Source organism: Erinaceus europaeus, chromosome 5 (genome assembly GCF_950295315.1).
Source record: "Erinaceus europaeus chromosome 5, mEriEur2.1, whole genome shotgun sequence".
Classification (NCBI taxonomy): Eukaryota; Metazoa; Chordata; class Mammalia; order Eulipotyphla; family Erinaceidae; genus Erinaceus; species Erinaceus europaeus.
In genome coordinates, this window is record NC_080166.1 from 38,297,404 (window position 1) to 38,319,358 (window position 21,955).

Here is a 21,955-nt window from a genome sequence, read left to right on the forward strand (position 1 = left end):
CATCTCCACTATAGAGCCCCTACTTCCCCCAGTCCTGGAACTCTTGGATAGGGCCCACTTTCCCGTATGCATCTCCCAATCCAAACCAAATAATATTGCATCCGCCGATCACAACCTAACCAATGCAATGATTGCCACCTCAACATGCTTCACCTCAGACTGTATCCAGAGACTTCACGTGTGGAATGACAACCCTTCAGCTTCATTACTCGGGTGAGACCCTTCCTTTTATAGTACACTCTAATTTCATCTCAGGTAGTTCACTTTCTAACAAAGTCCCATAACCTAGATATACACCAGTTTCTGTGAGAGAGAGCTTATGTGCACATAAACTACTGCAAAATATATACCTGAAAGCAGAAGTACACTAGAGTTTGCAGTGAGTACCTCCCTAACACTTCCTCTCCACTATTCCAAGCTTGGGATCCATGATTGCTCAACAAATTGTTTGGCTTCATATGTTAACTCTCTTTTCAATCACCAGGTTCTAGATGCCACCAGGATGCTGGCCAGGCTTCCCTAGATTGAAGACCCCACCAATGTGTCCTGGAGCTCAGCTTCCCCAGAGACACACCCTACTAGGGAAAGAGAGAGGCAGACTGGGAGTATGGACCGACCAGTCAACGCCCATGTTCAGCGGGGAAGCAATTACAGAAGCCAGACCTTCTACCTTCTGCAACCCTCAAAGACCCTGGGTCCATGCTCCCAGAGGGCTAGAGAATGGGAAGGCTATCATGGAAGGGGGTGGGTTATGGGGATTGGGTGGTGGGAATTGTGTGGAGCTGTACCCCTCCTACCTTATGTTTTTGTTCATTAATCCTTTCTTAAATAAAAAATTAAAAAAAAAATAAAAATAAAACAAAACAAAACAATAACCTTGAAGCTGCTCCTGAAAATTTGTAATTCCTAGTTCTGTGGGACAGAAAAATTTTCAGGTGAATTAAAGTTATGCAAATCACAGTGTTTACAGGCTTGAGATCTAACTAGGAAGTGATGCAGAATGTAACAGAAACTGTGTTTTTGGACCACAGTCTTTTGGCCTATATTACTTCCAATTCCAGCCCAACTTCCCAGTATTAGGTTGTGTGTGTTAGCTTTTTCATTTAGAGAGAGAGACACCATACCACTGGAGCCAAAGTATGAGCTTGGCATGAATAGGCATCCAACCTTGTAAGCTCTCCAGCCCTAAATATAATGATATGTTTTTAAATCAGTTATTTAATAATGATTAATAATATTATAGGATGAGAGGCATACAATTCCATACAGTTCCCACCACCAGAGTTCCGTATCCCATCCCCTTCACTGGAAGCTTCTCTATTCTTTATCCATATGGGGGTATGGACCAAATTCTTTAATTTATTTATTTAATAGAAACAGAGAGAAAATGCAATAGGAGGGGATAGAGAGGGAGAGAGACAGACAGACACCTGCAGCTCTACTTCTCCATTTATGAAGCTTTCCGCTGCAGGTGGGGACCAGAGACTTGAACCCAAGTCCTTGCACACTGTAGTGTGTGCACCTGGCCCGATGGACCAAATTCTCGATGGGGTGCAGAAAGTGGAAGGTCTGGCTTCCGTAATTGCTTCTCTGCTAAAAATGGGCGTTGGCAGGTTGAGCCATATCCCCAGAATTTTCCACCACCAAAAACAGAGAAGACAGTTGCTCATTTTAGCACATACAGCCCCCTATGTGCTCATAAGAAATCACCTGAAAGGTTAAGCGCACATGGTGCAAAGTGCAAGGGCCAGGCGTAAGGATACAGTTTGAGCCCCCAGCTCCCCACCTGCTGGCCGTCGCTTCACAAGCGGTGAAGCAGGTCTGCAAGTATCTATCTTTCTTTGCCCCCCTCTGTCTTCCACCCCTCTCTTGATTTCTCTCTGCCCTATCCAGCAACTTACAAGGGCAACGAAATGGGAAAAATGGCCTCCAGGAGCAACGGATTCGTAGTGCAGGCGCCGAACCCAGCGATAATCCCGGAGACAAAAAACAGCCAACTGCCTTCTTGTTAGGCAGGAGTGCGCTGGTTATAGAAATCACCTGAAAGTCATGAATTACTAAATTAGTAAATGCTTCCAGCTGTTATTAAGAGAAATCTGCATATATCAGGTTATCTTCCTTGGTTTATCATCTATCTGAATCAAGCAAAATCCTCTGGAGGAAAATGTGTAACTCTAGTATCATTTTTGGAAATCAACTAGAAACCAGACTTTAGGGTATAGTCACAGGGTGAAATGGCCAGTTGCCTTTGGCTGAGATCCGCCTTCTAGTTCAATCAAGTTGTGATTTGGTGCTGGGGGGGAAAGAGTGCAAGAACCAAGAAACTACACAAACGATTTTCTTCTTTCTTCTAGATTTTCTGCTATCAGTAAAAGAGAAAACCTCTATACAATAAAACAAGTAAAAAAATCAACCTTGTCCATAACAAATAGTCTGGGCTATGAAATATATTTATTAACATTGATAGTGGCAAGTCACAAGCTGGAGAACTGAGGACTGGAGCGTATGGAGGCTGGAGGGAAGGCCCACTTAGCAGCATCAGGTATAGGATCCAACAAACCAAGATCCTAATCTGCAAGTTGGGGGAGAAAAAATCTTTTGGTGGGGCATATTTAGTTTCTTATGTCACTATAACTCCATTGCATGCCATTTCCCTTTTCAAAGTTCATTCCTTTCCATTCACCAAAGTTCTGTGTCCTCTCCCCTTATCCCATAGATAGCCACTATAGTTCTCCCACAGTCTTGGAAATGGGTTGACATTTTGTTTTTTCACATTCATATACTCAATTATCTATATTCTGCATATGCGTGAAAACATTCTGTAATTGTCCCTCACCCCCTTACTTGCTTCACTAAGCTTAATTTTCTCCAATTCCATCGACTTTATCCAAAAAGGCACTGTGACATCTTTTTTACTGCTGAATAATATTTCATTGAGTATATGTTTCATAACTTTTTTTATCCACTCATCTGTCGAAGGGCATTTTGGTTTCCAGGTTTTTGCTATTGTGAATAAGCGCGCTATAAACATGGGGGTGCATATATCATTTCAAATCAATGTTATTATGTATTTTGTGTATATGCCTCATAGTGGAATTGCTGGGTTATATGGCATTTCCATTTGTATTTAATTAAGGATTCTTCAAACTATTTTCCATAGTGGCTGTATCAGTTTACATTCCCAACCAGGAGTGAAATAAAATTTTTCTCTCTCCAATCTTCTCCAACACTTATCTTCCCGTTTTATTGATGAAGTCCATTCTCACAAGTGTGAGGTGGAATATCAATGTGGTTTAATTTGCATTTCTCTGATGATGAGTGAATTGGAGCATTTCCTCATATGCTTGTGGGCTGTGTGTATCTCTTCTTTAGAAAACTATCTATTCATACCTTCTGCCCACGTTTTATTTAGGTTCTTTCTTTTGGTTAAACTGTATTAGTTCTTTACATATGTTTGATATTAACTGCTTGTCTGAAGTGTAGTATGAAAATGTCTTTTCCCATTTGCTGGGTTTCCTGTTTATCCTTATGGAATTTTTTTTGATGTGTGTAAAGGTTTTTAATTTGATATAGTCCCATTTATTCATTTTTAATTTTTTAATATTTATTTTCCCTTTTGTTGCCCTTGTTGCTTTTTCATTGTTGTTGTAATTATTGTTGTTATTGATGTCATTGTGCTGGATAGGACAGAGAGAAATGGAGAGAGGAGAGGAAGACAGAGAGGGGGAGAGAAAGACACACTGCCTGAGAAGCATGCCTGAGAAGCAACTCCCCTGCAGGTGGGGAGTCGAGGGCTCAAACCTGGATCCTTAAACCAGTCCTTGTGCTTCGCTCCATGTGCGCTTAACCTGCTGTGCTACCACCCGACTCCCCCATTTACTCATTTTTAATGTTGTCTCTCTTGTCCACGGTGTGAAGTCAACAAATATATCTTTATTTATTTATTCCCTTTTGTTGCCCTTGTTGCTTTATTGTTGTAATTATTATTGTCATCATTGGTGGATAGGATAGAGAGAAATGGAGAGAGGAGGGGAAGACAGAGGAGGAAAGAAAGATAGACACCTGCAGACCTGCTTCACCACTTGTGAAGTAACTCCCCTGCAGGTGAGGAGCCAAGGACTCCAACCGGGAACCTTACACCGATCCTTGCACTTTGTGCCACATGCTCTTAAGCCGCTGCATACCACCCAACTCCCCAAATATATCTTCAATGTTAAGGTCCTGGAATGTTTTACCAGTGTATTTTTATATGTATCTAATATTCACATCTTTGACTAATTTTGAGTTAATTTTGGTGTATGGTGTTAGGTGGTGGTCTAGTTTCATTTTTCTGCAGGTGGTTATCCAGTTCCCCATTGGACACTTTTGGCCCCTATATTATATATAATGTCCTATATATGTGTGAACTAAGTTCTGGGCTCTCTATCCTGTTCCATTGGTCCATATGTCTATTTTTGTCCCAATACCATGCTGTTTTAACTGTTACTGCTTTGTAATATAAACTGAAGTTAGGAATTGTGATGCCTTCATTTTTCTCCTTTTTCCTCAGGAGTGCTTTTGCTATTTGTGGGTGTTTTTTTTTTTCCCTCTATATAAATTTTTGGATAAGTTCAATTTTTTTGAAATATGTCATTGGGATTTTAATAAGGATCGCATTGAACCTATAGATTACTTTTGGCAGAGTTGCCATTTTAATGATATTATTCTTCCAAATCATGAGCAGGAGGTGTTCTTTCATTTCACTTTTTTAAAAAGTTTTTGTTTATAAAATGGAAACACTGACAAGACCATAGGTTAAGAGGGGTACAGTTCCACATTATTCCCACCACTGGAATTCCATATGCTGTTCCCTCCCCTGATAGCTTTCCTATTTTTTTTTAATTTTTAAAATAATTTTTATTTATAAAAAGGAGACACTTTATTCGAGGCCTAGGCCCATCATGTCTGTTTGGGAATCTCAAGACTCCCCAACTATGGCCCCAACTGATGGGGTGGCCTGATAGTAACTAAAGAGTCATCATTAAAGTATGCTTGTCCTTAAAGTCTCTTGTCCTTATTTAGCTTTTGCAGTCCTTGCTTTGATAAGGTTAGATTTTGAGTGAGGGAGGGAAATATAATAGGAACTAGGTGAGGAGGATATCTAAGTAGACACTATTTCATTATGAATTTTGTACTGTTGTGTATTTTTGCTATCAGGTATATATTTTGCCCTAATTTATGGATACATGTGAACATATGCTCTATCTCATGGGACCTGGTCTATATCTAGGTTTTGGGACTTTGTTAGGAACCACCTGGAATGGAATTAGAAAATACTATGAAAGGAAGGTCTCACCCAAGTAATGAGGTTGAAGGGTTGACATTCCATGCCTGACCTCTCTGGACACAGTCTGCAGTAAAGCATGTTGATGTGGTACTCATTACGTTGATTAGGTTGGGATCGGCGGATGCAACATTGTTTGGTATGAATTGAGAGAAGCATGCAGGAAAGTGAGCCCCACCCTAGAGGTTCCAGGACTGGGGAAATATAGGCTCTATAGAGTAAGCAGGAGGTTCCTGCTGTCTTAGGGTTTAAGAAGACAATAGATAGTTATTGCTATAATTTTATAATTTTTATAATTTCACATTATTTGGCAATTGAGTTAACTTAGAAAAATCCCTGTTAGGATTTGCTGTGTCATACAAAACATCACCATAATTTATGTCCTTTGACATTATTTTTATATAGCTGTGTCACCAGTTGCTTCTATTCTCCCTGGTCTAAGCTTTTAAGAGAGTCAATTATCAAAGACTCAGCTATGGTGTGTGCATTAAAAAGTTTGAGACAGGGAGTTGGGCAGTAGCACAGCTGGTTAAGCACATGTGGCGCAAAGCACAAAGACCGGCTGAAGGATCCCGGTTTGAACTAGGCTCCCCACCTGCTGGGAGGTTGCTTCACAGGCTGTGAAGCAGGTCTGCAGGTGTCTTTCTCTCCCTCTCTCTGTCTTCCCCTCCCCTCTCCATTTCTCCCAGTTCTATCCAGCAACGATGATATCAACAACAACAATAACTACAAAAATAAAACTTCAGCAAAGGCAACAAAAGGGAATAAATAAATATTTAAAAAGTTTGAGACATTCAATCTTTCCCCTCATATAAATAGTGATTTGTATGACTACAAATTAATAGGTGTGTACATAAGCACCATTCCCACCACCAAAAGACTGTGTCCCATCTCCTCACCCCTCCCTATCCCCCCATTCCCCCCACCCCCCCACCCCCCACTCCCCACCTCATAAAGCTAAACATCCGCCCTTACCCTCACTCCAGGGTTTTTGCTTTGGTGTTCTACTCCAGATTTAGTCAAATCCTGCTTTTAGTTTTCCTTTCTTTTCTTCCTTCTCAGCTTCTGTTTATGAGTGGGATCATCCCATACTCATCTTTGTCTTTCTGACTTAGCTCAATTAACATAATTCCTTCTAGCTCCATCCAAGATGGGTCAGAGAAAGTGGATTCATTGTTATTAATAGCTGTGTAGTATTCCATTGTGTATATATACCACAGCTTTCTCAGCCACTCATCTGTTCTTGGGCACCTGGTTAACTTCCAGGTTTTAACTATTATGAACTGTGCTGCTATGAACATAGGAGTACACATCTCTTTTTGGTTGGGTGTTATGGAGTCCTTGGGGTATAACCCCAGGAGAGGAATTACTGGATCATATGGAAGGTCCATGTCTAGCCTTGTGAGAGTTTTCCAGACTGCTCTCTACAGAGGTTGGACCAATTTACATTCCCACCAGCAGTGCAGAAGGGTTCCTCTGTCCCCACAGCCTCTCCAACATTTGTTGCTGTCCTTTTTGACGTATACCATTCTCACTGGGGTGAGATGGCATCTCATTGTTGTCTTTATTTGCATTTCTCTGACAATCAGCGACCTGGAGCAATTTTTCCTGTGTTTATTAGCCTTTTGGATCTCTTATTTAGTTCTATTCATATCCCCTGCCCATTTTTAAATGGGGTCATTTGCTTTTTTGTTGCTAAGTTTGCTGAGCTCTTTGTATATTTTGGTTATTTCTTGTCTGATGTATGGCATGTGAAGATCTTCTCCCATTCTGTGAGGGGTCTCTTTGTGCGATAGTTTCTTTGGCTATGCAGAAGCTTTTCAATTTGATGTAGTCCCATTGATTTGTTTCTGCTTTAGTCTTCCTTGCAATTGGGTTTGTATCATCAAAGATGCCCTTGAGGTTTAGGTGGGAAAGTGTTCCAGTAATGTTTTCCTGTAAGTATTTGATAGTTTTTGGTCTAACATCCAGGTCCTTGATCCATTTGGAGTTGATTTTTGTTTCTGGTGAGATAAGGTGGTTCAGTTTCATTCATCTGCAATATCAATCCAGTTTTCCCAGCACCACTTATTGAGGAGAGCTTCCTTTCTCCATTTAATACTTTGAGCCCCCTTATCAAAGATTAGATATCCATAGGTGTGGGGATTTAGTTCTGGACTTTCAATTCTGTTCCACTGGTTTGTGTACCTATTTTTGTTCCAGTACCAGAGTGTTTTGATGATGATGGCCTTATAATATAGTTTGGGACTGAAGTGTGATGCCTCCGTTTCTGTTTCTTTTCCTCAAGATTGTTTTTGGCAATTCTAGATGTTTTCTGGTTCCAGATAAATGATTGTAGTGTTTTTTTAATTTTCTTAAAGAAGCTTGGTGGAACTTTGATGGGTATTGCATTAAATTTGTATATGGCTCAGGGGAGAATATTCATTTTGATATTAATTCTTCCAGTCCATGAGCATGGGATGTCTTTCCATTTCTTGGTATCAGCTTCTATTTACTTGAATAGTGACTCAGTTTCAGTATACAAGTCTTTCACTTCTTTGGTCAGTTTTATTCCTAGGTATTTTATTGATTTTGAGCAACAGTGAATGGGAGTGATTTCTGGATATCCTCTTCTTCAGATTTAGTGTTTGCATAAAGAAATGATTTTTGTACATTGATTTTGTAGCCTGACACCTTGCTATATTACCTAATAACTTTCAGTAGTTTTCTGCTGGATCCTTTAGGTTTTTCATTTTTTTTAAAATAATTTATTTCTTTATTGGGGAATTAATGTTTTACATTCAACAGTAAATACAATAGTTTGAACATGCATAACATTCCACAGATTCCCATTTAACAATACAACCCCCACTATTTCATTCATCATTTTTCATGGACCTGTATTCTCCCCACCTACCCACCCACACCAGAGTCTTTTACTTTGGTGTAATACTCCAAATCCATTTCAAATCCGTTTTCTTTTCTGGTCTTGTTTTTCAACTTCGGCCTGAGAGTGAGATCATCCCATATTCATCCTTCTGTTTCTGACTTATTTCACTCAACATGATTTTTTCAAGGTCCATCCAAGATCGGCTGAAAACGGTGAAGTCACCATTTTTTTTACAGCTGAGTAGTATTCCATTGTGTATATATACCACAACTTGCTTAGCCACTCATCTGTTGTTGGACATCTGGGTTGCTTCCAGGTTTTGGCTATTACAAATTGTGCCACCAAGAACATATGTGTACACAGATCTTTTTGGATGGATGTGTTGGGTTCCTTAGGATATATCCCCAGGAGGGGAATTGCAGGGTCATAGGGTAGGTCCATTTCTATCCTTCTGAGAGTTCTCCAGATTGTTCTCCACAGAGGTTGGACCAATTTACATTCCCACCAGCAGTGCAAGAGGGTTCCTTTGACCCCACACCCTCTCCAGCATTTGCTGCTGTTACCTTTTCTGATGTATGACATTCTCACAGGAGTGAAGTGATATCTCATTGTTATCTTTATTTGCATTTCTCTGACAATCAGAGACTTGGAGCATTTTTTCATGTGTTTCTCGGCCTTTTGGATCTCTTCTGTGGTGAATATTCTGTCCAAGTCCTCCCCCCATTTTTGGAAGGGGTTGTCTTGTTGTTGGGTCTGGCAAGCTATTTATATATATTGGTTATTAAACTCTTATCTGATGTATGGCATGTAAAGATCTTCTCCCATTCTGTGAGGGGTCTCATGGTTTGGGTAGTGGTTTCTTTTGCTGTGAAGAAGCTTTTTAATTTGATGTAGTCCCATAGGTTTATACTTGCCTTAGTCTTCCTTGTAATTGGATTCGTTTCATTGAAAATGTCTTTAAAATTTATGTGGAAAAAAGTTCTGCCAATATTTTCCTCTAAGTATCTGATAGTTTCTGGTCTAACATCCAAGTCCTTGATCCACTTGGAATTTACTTTTGTATTTGGTGAAATACAGTGGTTCAGTTTCATTCTTCTGCATGTTTCAACCCATTGTTTCCAACACCATTTGTTGAAGAGACTCTGCTTTCCCCATGTAATAGTCTGGGCCCCTTTGTCAAAGATTAGATGTCCATACGTCTGGGGCCTCATTTCTGGGCTCTCAATTCTATTCCACTGGTCAGTGTGTCTATTCATGTTCCAGTACCAAGCAGTTTTGATGACAATGGCCCTATTATACAGTTTGAGATCTGGGAGTGTGATGCCTCCGGTTCTGTTCTTTCTTCTCAAGATTGTTTTGGCAATTCTAGGTCTTTTCTGGTTCCAGATAAACATTTGTAACATTTTTCTATTCTCCTAAAAAATGTGCTTGGGATCTTGATGGGGATAGCATTAAATCTGTAGATGGCTCTGGGTAATATATTCATTTTGATGATGTTAATTATTCAAACCCATGAACATGGAATATCTTTCCACTTCTTTGTGTCTTTTTCAATTTCTTTGAGTAGTGACTCATACTTTTCAGTATACAAGTCTTTCACTTCTTTGGTTAGGTTTACTCCTAGATATTTTATTGTTTTTGTTGCTATAGAAAAAGGAACTGATTTCTGGATTTCAATTTCTTCTAACTTAGTGTTTGCATAGAGGAATGACTTTTGAATGTTAATTTTATAGCCTGACACCTTACTGTATTGCCTGATGATGTCCAAAAGCTTCTTGCTGGATTCCTTAGTTTTTTCCATGTATACTATCATGTCATCTGCAAATAAGGAGAGTTTGATTTCTTCTCTTCCAATATGTATCCCTTTAATTCCTTGCTCCTGCCTGATTGCTATGGCAAGAACTTCCAACACTATGTTAAATAGTAATGGTGATAGTGGGCAGCCCTGTCTAGTACCTGATCTGAGGGGAAATGCTTCCAGTTTTTCACCATTGAGTATGATGTTGGCTGTAGGTTTGCTATATATAGACTCCACTATCTTCAGGAATTTTCCATCTATTCCCATTTTTTGTAGTGTTTTGATCATAAAGGGATGTTGTATTTTGTCAAAGGCTTTCTCTGCATCTATTGTTATGACCATGTGGTTTTTGGTCTTGCTTTTGTTGATTTGGTGGATCACATTGATTGACTTACGTATATTAAACCAACCTTGCATGCCTGGGATAAACCCCACTTGGTCATGATGAACAATCTTTTTGATATACTGCTGTATCCGGTTGGCTAGAATTTTGTTCAATATTTTCGCATCTATGTTCATCAGAGATATTGGTCTGTAGTTTTCTTTTTTGGTTGTGTCCCTGTCTGCTTTTGGTATCAAAGTGATGTTGGCTTCATAGAAGCTGGCAGGGAGTATTCCAGTGTCTTCAATCTTCTGGAAGACTTTTAAAAGTAGAGGTATTAGTTCTTCTTTGAAAGTTTTGTAGAATTCATTTGTAAAACCATCTGGTCCAGGACTTTTATTTTTGGGAAGATTTTTCATAACTGTTTCAATTTCATTAGCTGTGATGGGCCTGTTCATGTTATCCACTTCCTCTTTACTTAGTTTTGGAAGTTGGTAGGTATCTAGGAAATCATTCATTTCTTCCAGGTTCTCTAGCTTGGTGGCATAGAGTTGTTCATAGAAGCCTCGCATGATATGTTGAATTTCTGCAGTGTCTGTTGTGATATCTCCTCTTTCATTTACTATCCGATTTATTTGGGTCTTCTCCCTTTTTTGTTTTGTGAGTCTGGCTAAAGGTTTGTCGATTTTGTTTACTCTTTCGAAGAACCAACATTTACTTTCATTGATCTTTTGTATGGTTTTCCTATTCTCAATGTTATTTATTTCTGCCCTAACTTTAGTGATTTCTGTCCTTCTGGTTGCTTTAGGATTCCTTTGTTGTTCTTCTTCTATGTCTTTAAGATGTGCAATCAGGCTGTTTATTTGTGCCTTTTCTTGTTTCCTAATGTGTGCTTGTATAGCTATGAACTTCCCTCTTAGGACTGCTTTAGCTGTGTCCCAAATATTTTGATAGCTTGTGTCTTCATTTTCATTGAACTCTCAAAACATTTTGATTTCTTCCTTGATTTCCTCTTTGACCCAGAAGTTGTTAAGAAGTGTACTGTTGAGCTTCCACATTTTGGGACTGTTACTAATCTTTTGTTGATTGTTAAGTGTTAGTTTAATTCCACTGTGGTCTGAGAAGATGCTTGGGATGATTTCAGTGCTCTTGAATTGGCTGATGCTGTCTTTGTGACCTAACATATGGTCTATCCTTGAGAATGATCCATGTGGATTTGAATAAAATGTGTATTCCAGTTTCTTGGGATGAATGACTCTGAAAATGTCCAATAGTTCTAGTTTATCTATCTCTTCATTTAGCTCCCTTATGTCTTTACTGATTTTCTTCCTGGATGATCTGTCAAGTTGAGATAGTGGGGTGTTGAAGTCCCCTACTATGATTGTGTTACTGTTAATATATTGCTGTAGCTCTTTCAGTAGAAGTTTGATGTATTTAGATGGCTTCTCATTGGGTGCATAGATATTAATAATTGTTAAGTCCTCTTGATTGACTGATCTTCTGAACATTAAGTAGTGTCCATTCCTATCTTTTTAAATCTTATCTATTTTAAAGTCTATCATGTCAGATATGAGAATATCTGTTCTTGCCCTTTTTTGTTGGCCATTGATTTGTATGATAGTTTTCCATCCTTTCACTTTAAGTCTGTGTTTGTCTTGTTGAGTTAGGTGAGTTTCCTGTAGACAACATATTGTTGGGTTGTGTTTTCTAATCCATCTTCCTACTCTGTGTCTTTAAATAGGTGAATTCAGGCCATTGACATTTATTGATATCAAAGATTGAAGATATTTTAACGCCATTCTTGTAGAGTTTTAGAGTGTTTTGATATATGTCCTATTTGTGGTGGTCTGGTTGTTTATAGACCTTTCAGAACTTCTTTCAGGGCAGGCTTGGTGATGGTTGCTTCCTTCAACTGTTGCTTGTCTGAGAAGGTTTTGATGCTTCCATCTAGTCTGAATGACAATCTAGCAGGATATAGTATTCTTGGCTGAAAGCCTTTCTCATTGAGCACTCGATAGATATCTTGCCATTCTCTTCTGGCCTGTAGTGTTTGTATGGAGAAGTCTGCTGCTAATCTTATGGGTTTTCCTTTGTAGGTGACTCTTTGTTTTTCTCTTGCAGCCTTGAGGATCCTTTCTTTATCCTTATTCCTTTCCAATCTAAGTATGACATATCTTGGTGTCTTTAGGTCTGGGTTAATTCTGTTTGGGACCCTCTGGGCTTCTTGAATCTTTATGTCTTTGGTGTTGTCTAGACTAGAGAAATTTTCAGCTATTATGGCCTGGAGAATGCTTTCTTCCTCCCCTTCTCTTTCTTCCTCTGGTAAGCCAATAATGCATATATTGTTTCTTTTGTAGTCATCCCATAGGACTCTGTTGTTGTTTTCAGCATCTCTTAATCTCTTTTTGAGATCTCTTACTTCTTTTTTAGTTGTCTCTAATTCATCCTCAATCTTGCTAATTCTGTTTTCAGCCTCATAGATTCTATTCTCTCTGCCCTCTACTGCTTTCTGGAGTTCATCTATTTTGTTGCCCTGCTCTGATACTGTTTTAGCTTGTTCAGCTAGTTGCCTTCTTAGCTAAGTGATTTCAGCTTTCAGGTCTCTAATAACCATGAGATAATTAGAATTTTCTTCCATTTTCTCATTTGTTGTTCCTGCATTTCTGATTACAATTTTTTCAAATTCTTTACTCACTCCTATTATTATTTCCTTAGCTAATGTTTGGATGTTGAACTCGTTTTCTGCTTCACCTTCTGGAGGACTTTTAGCTGGACTCTTGTCCTGGTTCGAGTCTCCAATATTTTTTTCTTGTTGTTCTAACCATTTTATATATGTTAACAGTTTTTTCAATCCCTGAGTTGGAGCTCAGTGGTGTAAAAGCCTCTTTTTTTTTCTTCCCTGTAGGCTATGGGAGCCTGAGGGCTTTTAAACTATCAATAGGTTTCTTAGCTTAATCACTGACTCCTGACCAAGAGATAAAGCAGGGTGTGGCAGAGATAATCCAGTGGTTATGCAAAGAGACTTTCACAGCCCCTCAGCTATGCCACCGAGGTATAGGTCTTCTCCTGAGTTTCCTGGTTAGATCTCTGTCCCCTGGTGTCCCTCCCTGTTGCTGCTCCAGATTCTGAGGGTAGTAGCAATGGAGACTCAGAGTTGCACTTAGTGAGTCTCTGGGGAGTCCTTTCCTCCCTTCAGCTGTCCCCTTGTTGTGGAGCAGACTGGAGGTGGTGTCTCCACTGATAAACTGTTGAACTCTTAGCAGCCACTTAATCTCTCCTTAGGCCCCTCTCTCCTGTCACCAGCCACGCGTCTTTGTACTCATGGGTGATTTACTGGGTTCCTGTGGTCATTCTAGTCCTGTCTTGTTTCGGTCCGGGTGGTCTCCTTTGGTATTCCTAGTTGATCTGGGAGAGGAGAGGAGACCCTTTAGGTTTTTCTATGTATACTATCATATCATATCAAATAGTGAGAACCTGACTTCTTCCTTTCCAATCTGTATTTCTTTGGTTTCTTTCTCTTACCTGATTGCTATGGCAAGAAGTTCCAATACTAAGTTGAATAGTAATGGTGATATGCCACACCTGTCTGGCCAGATAGGCAGGCCACGACCGCGGTGTGACAAAACAGTGCGGGTGACCTGGTTAGGGAACCGGGCAGGGGCCTTACAAGCTCCTGTACGGAAGACTGTACCCAAGATAGGTGGTGGACAGAAGCCTGGATATTTGTGTGGACGGATCCCTGGGTCTCCCGGTTGGCGGAAAGGCCTTGGATGGCTAGGTGGACTTGGTTTCGCTTCTGAAAGCTTACTGTTGTTGTTTATCATGCTTTATGCAGGCCACCCAGGGAATGTCCAGGAGACTCCGGAGACGCTTACAGTGGAACCCACCAAGTCTAGTCTGGACATTCCAGATGGGACCCCACTGGATGAAAAGCCCCTTACAACAGTAAATCCCAGCACTTCAAGCCCCAATGACTTGGCTATCCAGGTTGAGCAAGGACTGAGCACTATTCTCAGAAATATTACATTCAATCATACAGACAATGGTCCTTTAGCTTTCCCAGGAAACATGTTACATAGCAACCCTGAAATGCACCTGCATATTGTCTTAGGTAGATTACAGGAAAGGGAGCTTGGCATAAGGATCAGAGCAAGACGCCGTGTTCCCACTAGTGCCTCCCCTATTCTGGGTATTAAGGTCCAGTGCTTGGAAGGAGAAAGAATAGCCCTTTGGATAAATGAGAGCAGTGAAAGCATTTAGTTCTTACTGATAAATTGACTTTTGTCTGAAACCAAAGGGATGTGGTTAATAACCCATGAAAGAACAGTATGGCTGTGCTTTCGTTTTGATGGTAGTTGTATGCCTTCAGTTCCTCCTGTCTGTGTTACTTATAAAAAATGTACCCTGCGTACTTTGTGGTCAACTGACTTGGCCAGCTTTTGATTTATGCTTCTTTGTTATGCTATTATAAAAAGAATCTCTATATCAGTAAAAGATTGCAGCAGCATTGAAACTCATGTGTCTCAGTGTTGTCTGTCCCGCCGAATCCACCTCCCACCTATAAGTCTCATTCTCCCTGAATCGGCCTGCTGAGCCCCCAGTTGGGAGGTCGGCGGCAGTGATAGTGGACATTCCCTCCATTCCCTGAGAGGGAATGCTTTCATCTTCTGTCTGTTGAGTATCATGTTGGCTTTAGGTTTGCTATATATGGACTCTACTATCTTGAGGAATTTCCCACCTATTCCCTTTTTTTAGTGTTTTCAGCATGAATGGGTGTTGAGCTTTCCTATCCTTTATCCCTCTGGAGTATGGACCAAGGGACATTATGGGGTGCAGAAGGTGGAAAGTCTGGCTTCTATAATTGCTTCCCTGCTGAACATGGGTGTTGTCAGGTCGATCCATACTCGCAGCCTGACTCTCTTTCCCCAGTAGGGCAGGGCTCTGGGGAAGTGGGCTCCAGGACACATTGGTGGGATCGTCTGCCCAGAGAAGTCAGGTTGGCATCATGGTAGCATCTGGAACCTGGTGGTTGAAAGACGAGTTAATTTATAAAGCCAAACAAATTGTTAACTAATCATGAACCTAATGGTTGGATTAGTGTGGATGAAAATTTGGGAGTCTCTGTTTTGTAGATAGTTGGTAGGCCTATTTTAGTTATATTCCAAAGGGCCCATGACATGACTATACTAGTGTTTTTTTGTTTGTTTGTTTGTTTTTTGAGCCTGACATCTGATATGCAGGTGGACCCCAAGTTATTGTCTGGGGAGATGATGTCATGCTGGAAAAAGGATCAGAGAACTGGATCAGGGAAGAGAGTAGCTCCCAAATATGGGAAAGGTGTATAAACACTGTTGACTGTAATTTTTAAAAATTATTTATTTATAAAATGGAAAAACTGACAAGACCATAGGATAAGAGGGATACAATTCTATGTAATTCCTGCCACAGATGCGATTCCCTCCCCTGATAGCTTTCCTATTTTTTTTTAAATATTTATTTATAAAATGGAAACACTGACAAGACTATAGGATAAGAGGTACAGTTCCCACCACCAGAGCTCCGTATCCCATCCCCTCTCCTGATAGCTTTCCTATTCTTTATCCCTCTGGGAGTATGGACCCAGGGTCATTATGGGGTGCAGAAGGTGGGTGGTCTGGCTTCTGTAACTGCTTCCCTGCTGAACATGGGCTTTGGCAGGTTGATCTATACTCCCAGCCTTTCTTTCCCTAGTGGAGCAGGGATCTGGGGTAGTGGGGTACTAGGACACATGGTGGGGCTGTCTGCCTAAGGAAGTCAGGTTGGCATCATTATAGCATCTGGAACCTGGTGGCTGAAAAAGAATTAAGATAGAAAGCAGAAGGAGTCGGATGGTGGCACAGCGGGTTAAATGCAAGTGGCGCAAAGTGCAAGGACTCACCTAAGGATCCTGGTTCGAGCCCCACCTGTAGGGGAGTCACTTCACAAATGGTGAAGCAGGTCTTCAGGTGTCTTTCTCTCCCCCTCTCTGTCTTCCCTTTCTCTCTCCATTTCTCCCTGTCCTATCCAACAACAACGACATCAATAACCACAACAATGTTAAACAGCAAGGGCAACAAAAGGGAAAATTAAAAAAATGAAAGATAGAAAGCAGAGCAAATTGTTGACTAACCATGAACCTGAAGGCAAGAATATTGTGGATGGAGATTTGGAGTCTCTTGTTACGGAAAAAGCTAGTAGGTCTATTTTAGGTAAATTCCAGGGGGCCCATGACCCAACTAGTTTTGCCTGCGCCTGACATCTAATGTGCAGATGACTTAAGCTATTGTCTGGGAAGATGGTGTCATAGTTGGAAAAAGGACCAGAAAGCTGAATCAGGGAAGTGAGTAGCTCCCTAATATGGGGGAAAGTATATATTGTTAACTGTAAGCTCCATTGATCTGATCTGGGACCCGTAGTCAGCACAGGAGCCTCTGTACCTCTGCATCCCTGTAGGTCTTAGCACACATTCCATGGTCACAGCTAAGAATATTCCAGGCTTCGCCTATTTCAGGACTCATCATCCTTGGGTGAGAGGCAGAGTATATATATATATATACTCTGGATAGTATATATCCAGATAGTATATATACTATCCAACCTCCCTTCAGAGTGGAACTGTACTTACCATTGTTGCTTCACATTGAGGGCCAAATTTGATAGGGGCCCACAGAGGGGTCCATTATGTTGTTCCTGATAAAGATGACCAGTGACAGTGGTGAGAGGGATCTGTTAGAGGTCTAGGCTCATCATGTCTGTGAGCAAGTCCCAGGACTCTCTGACTAGGGTCCCAGGTGATGGGGTGGCCTGGTAGTGACTAAAGACTCATCATTAAAGTACGCAAGTCTCTTGCCCTTATTCAACTTTTATAGTCCTTACTTTGTCTGACAAGGTTTTGGTGCGATTGAGGGACGTGAAATAGAAGGAAGGTGAAGAGGGTATCTAGGGCTAAGAAGAAACTATTTCACTTTATGGTGTCTTTTTAGGTCTTTCTGCTTGCTTGCTACATTGACTCACTGCAAACTACTGTGCACTTTTACTTTAAGGTATATGTCCCTCCTTCAACTTCTGGATATATGTACTTATGCCCCATCTCATGGACCCTGGTCTATATCTAGGTTTTGAGGTTTGTTAAGAAGTGTACCACCTGAAATAAATTTAAGGAGTTCTATGCTCTAGGAAAGGTCTCATCAGAGTAATGAAGCTGGTGGGTACACATTCCATGCTTGACATCTCTGGATGCAGTCCGAAGTGAAACATGCTGAGGTGCTATTGGCTGCTTTGATTAAGTTGGGATCAGCAGGTGCAGTCTCATTTGGTATGAACTGGGAGAACATGCAGGAAAGTGGGTCTCGCCCTAGAGGTTTCAGGACTGGGAGAAATATGGGCTTTATAGAGAAAGGGGAAGGTTCCTGCTGTCTTAGGGTTTAAGAAAGTAATAGGGAGTTGGGCGCTAGCGCACGTGGCACAAAGCACAAGGACCGGCATAAGGATCCGGGTTCGAGACACCGGCTCCCCACTTGCAGGGTAGTTGCTTCACAGGCGGTGAAGCAGATTTGCAGGTGTCTATCTTCCTCTCCCCCTCTCAGTCTCCCCATCTCTCTCAATTTTTCTCTGTTCTATCCAATGACAGCAACAACAACAACAATAACAATAACCACAACAATGATAAAATAACAAGGGCAACAAAAGGGAAAAAAATGGTCTCCAGGAGCAGTGTATTTGTGGTGCAGCCACCGAGCCTTGGCAGTAACCCTGGAGGCAAAAAAGAAAAAAAAAAGAAAAGAAAGCAATAGTTATAGCTATTACTAAATCTTCGGCAATTACTTTTAAAATCCCATTGTTAGGATTTCCTGTAGCATATAAGACCTTGTCATAATTTTTTAAAATTTATTTCTTTATTGGGGAATTAATGTTTTACATTCAACAGTAAATACAATAGTTTGTACATGCATAACATTCCCCAGACCTTGTCATAATTTATGTCCTCTTATGCTATTTACTTATAGCTGTATCTTATAAAGGAACACCACCAGTTGCTTTTGTTCTCCCTGGTTTAAGCTTTTAGGAGATTTAATATTTCAAAGAACAAGTCATTATTAGAAATGTATTAACCAGGGAGTCGGGTGGTAACACAGGGGGTTAAGGGGGTTGTCTTTTTGGATTTAATTGTAAATAATATTGCTTCCTTCATCTTATTTTAATTGATTTCTGCTCTAATTAAAATATTTCCTGTCTCCTGCTGACCTTTGGCTCTTTGTTGCTCCATTTCTAATTAATTCAATTGGGTTGTTAGATGGTTTATTGGCTATTTCTCCCCTTATTAACGTTGGCCTGTATTGCTATAAACTTCCCTTTGAAGAGTGCTTTTGTGGGGGCCAGGTGGTGATGTTCCTGGTTAAGTGCAGACATTACAGTGTGCAAAGACCTGGGCTCAAGCCCCTGGTCCCCACCTGCAGGGGAAAAGCTTCATGAGTGGTGAAGCAGGGCTGCAGGTGTCTCTGTCTTTTGCCTTCTTTACCTCTCACTTCTCATTTCTTTGTCTCTGTCCAATAATAAACAAATAAATAAATATTCAAGACTTCTTTTGCTGTATTCCATAAAGTCTGAAAACTGGTTTCTTCAATTTTATTAATATTAAGAAATTCTTAATCTTTATTTCCTCAGTGACCCATGTGTTATTCAAAAACATGTTTGTTTAGACTCTAGACTTTGGGGGATTTGTTTTGTTTTTTCGGTTTTTCTTTTCATTTTGTGGTTGATTTCTGGCATCATGCCATAAGGATCTGAGAAGAAGTATTTTATGATTTTAATATTCACATAATTGGGGAGTCAAGCAGTAGCACAGTGGGTTAAGCGCATGTGGCCTGAAGCGCAAGGATTGGCTTAAGGATCCCTGTTTGAGCCCCTGGCTCTCCACCTGCAGGGGAGTCGCTTCACAGGTGGTGAAGAAAGTCTGCAGGTATCTATTTTTCTCTCCCCGTGTCTTCCCCTCCTCTCTCCATTTCTCTCTGTCCTAACAATGATGACATCAATAACAATAATAACTACAACAATAATAATAAAAACAAGGGCAAAAAAGGGAAAATAAATAAGTACATATTTTAAAATATTAAAAAATAAAAAAATATTCACATACTTGTTTAGACTGTCTTTGTGGCCCAGCATATGGTCAATCTTTGTGAATGACCTATATGTACTTGAGAAGAATGTTTGCTCACTTATATTGAAATGGTAAATTCTGTATATATATATATTCTGTATATAAAATATATATGTATATTTTTATTTTATATATTTATATAAAATGTATAAATATATAAAATATATTCTGTATATAAAATCACTATTTCCCTATTGGTTTTTTGTCTGGATGATCAGTCTTTTGCTGTGAGTGGTGCATTAAGATCCCTTGCTAATATTGTGTTCTACCAATACCTCCCTTTAGTACTTGTTTTATATATCTTGGAGAGACTTCATAGTGAGTTTTCTATAGTCTTTCTCTGATAGTCTCTCTATATCTAAAACCTGGAGTCCTTCTGTCTTTTTAAGTAGTCATATTTTGAAGATTGTTGTTGCTATTTCTCTGGATTTTGTACATTTACTGTGCTGGTTGTTGCTTAGCCAACAGGTTGCACTATTATTATAGTCACTAGATTTCACTTTGCTTATATAATAGATGGTGGGGGTGGTTGGTGGGGTATTTTTTATTATACCCTCGAGCTGTTTTTAGCTCTATGTAGTGTGTATATATAAGGCCTTCTCTGTGGGATTTCAGTCTGCATTCAAGCTATGGAGGTTTGCTACTAACTGTCATTTGTGTTTAAAGAAGGCTCAGTTTACCATAGGCCATCAGCTGCTGCCTATTACCTTTTAACTGCCAGCTGCCACAAACTACCTTCTGAATGTCTACCTTAGTTTGGGGAGGCAGACCAGACTAGTCTATCAAATCCCCTGCTACTGTGGTGTAACCCCACTACTAGTTCAGCAGGCTCTCACTCCTGAGGTCATGCGCCGAAGTTCAGAGGTTACCCATTCTCACAGTTAGCACCCTGCTTAGCCATGACTTCCGTTGTTCAGATACAAAATGGTGTGATCTATTGCTGGAGCTCCCAGCCTCCAGGTGCTTGGCTTCAGTCCTGTGCTCCTCTCACCATGTCCACACCCACCAGCACCCACCCACCTGAGACCACAGTGTCTGTGGATATCCTAGCTGCAATTTAGTGAGGTTTGTGGATTCTGTGGTTGTCAATATTTGTTGTTTTGGGGGGAGAGTCTTTGCTGTTCACTTAGTCCATAGCCACACCTCCCAGAAGTCTTACCCATTCTGACTTTTTTTTTTTTTTTAAATTCTGTAAGACACAGGTAGTTTACTGGTGAACACTTTAATCTATAAACTACTGGCAATATTTTTAGTCAGAATTAGTTTGAAGTCACTGAAACTGCTTTGTTAAGGAAATGTTTGATCTTCAAACATTTATCCTGCTCTGACTTACTGAAGTCATATCATGATAAGAGTCAGAAAGCGCAGCAGGTTAAGCGCATGTGGCCCGAAGCACAAGGACCAGCTTAAGGATCCTGGTTTAAAAAAATGTTTACAGATATTGTTTGAAAAAAAAAAATTCTGAGTCCCTGAACAAGTGTATTAACCATCTCAAAAAATCATATCCCTTACTTTCTCCTTCATATCTTCAGGGACAAAGAAGAAATTGGGCTAAGTCTACATGGTTTAAAAAAAAAGGGGGGGTAGATAGTATAATGGTTATGCAAAGAGACTGTCATGCCTGAGGCTCCAAAGTCCCAGGTTTAATCTCCTGCACCACATAAACCAGAGCTGAGCAGTGCTCTGGTGTTTCTGTCTTTCTCTGCATCTCACTCAATAAATAAATAAATAAACTGCCATAGCGGCCCAGGAGGTACACAGCAGACAGAGCACCTGGCTTGCAAGCCTGAAGCCCAGAATCTAGTTCATGGGCACTGCATGTCAGAGTGATGCTCTGATTTTCTCTTCCTCTCTCAAAATAATAAAGAAATGAATCTTAAAAATTGTTTAAAAAAAACACACACTTTTATTTACCCCTCTGTTTCTCAGTTTATTGGATTTAATGGAGCTCAAAGACCCACCACCTTTAGGGACTCAAATATCTCTATAATTCAGTGTTTACAGAATCATATTTTGGCTCTTTCATGAAACTATTATTTCATTCCCCTTATTTCTTCATTCTAAAAAAAAAAAATTCAACTTATACTCAAGCCTCAGCAGTGAATTGTGTTCTACTGTCACAGATATGTATCTAAACCAATAATGCTATAATTCAATGGCCACAGATAACTAAGTTTTCTTCTGACAGTTGTCCCTTAGCTAATTCCCAGAATGAGGCTTGGCACTCAGATCAGACTCTTAGACTGTAGCTTTGGCTCAAAGTAGTTTTATTCCAGTGACCTTCTCTTTATTGCTTATTAACTGGTCACTCTGTCACTACTAGGTGTTATTTAATCTCATCTAGATATGGGTAAGTAGCTTCAGAAAGTTGCCTATATTTTCGCATACTCAGGTGAAAATGAAAAACAAAAAAACTAAAACAAGAAAAAAAAAGTGTCAAGGAGTGATCTTTAATACCCCATTTG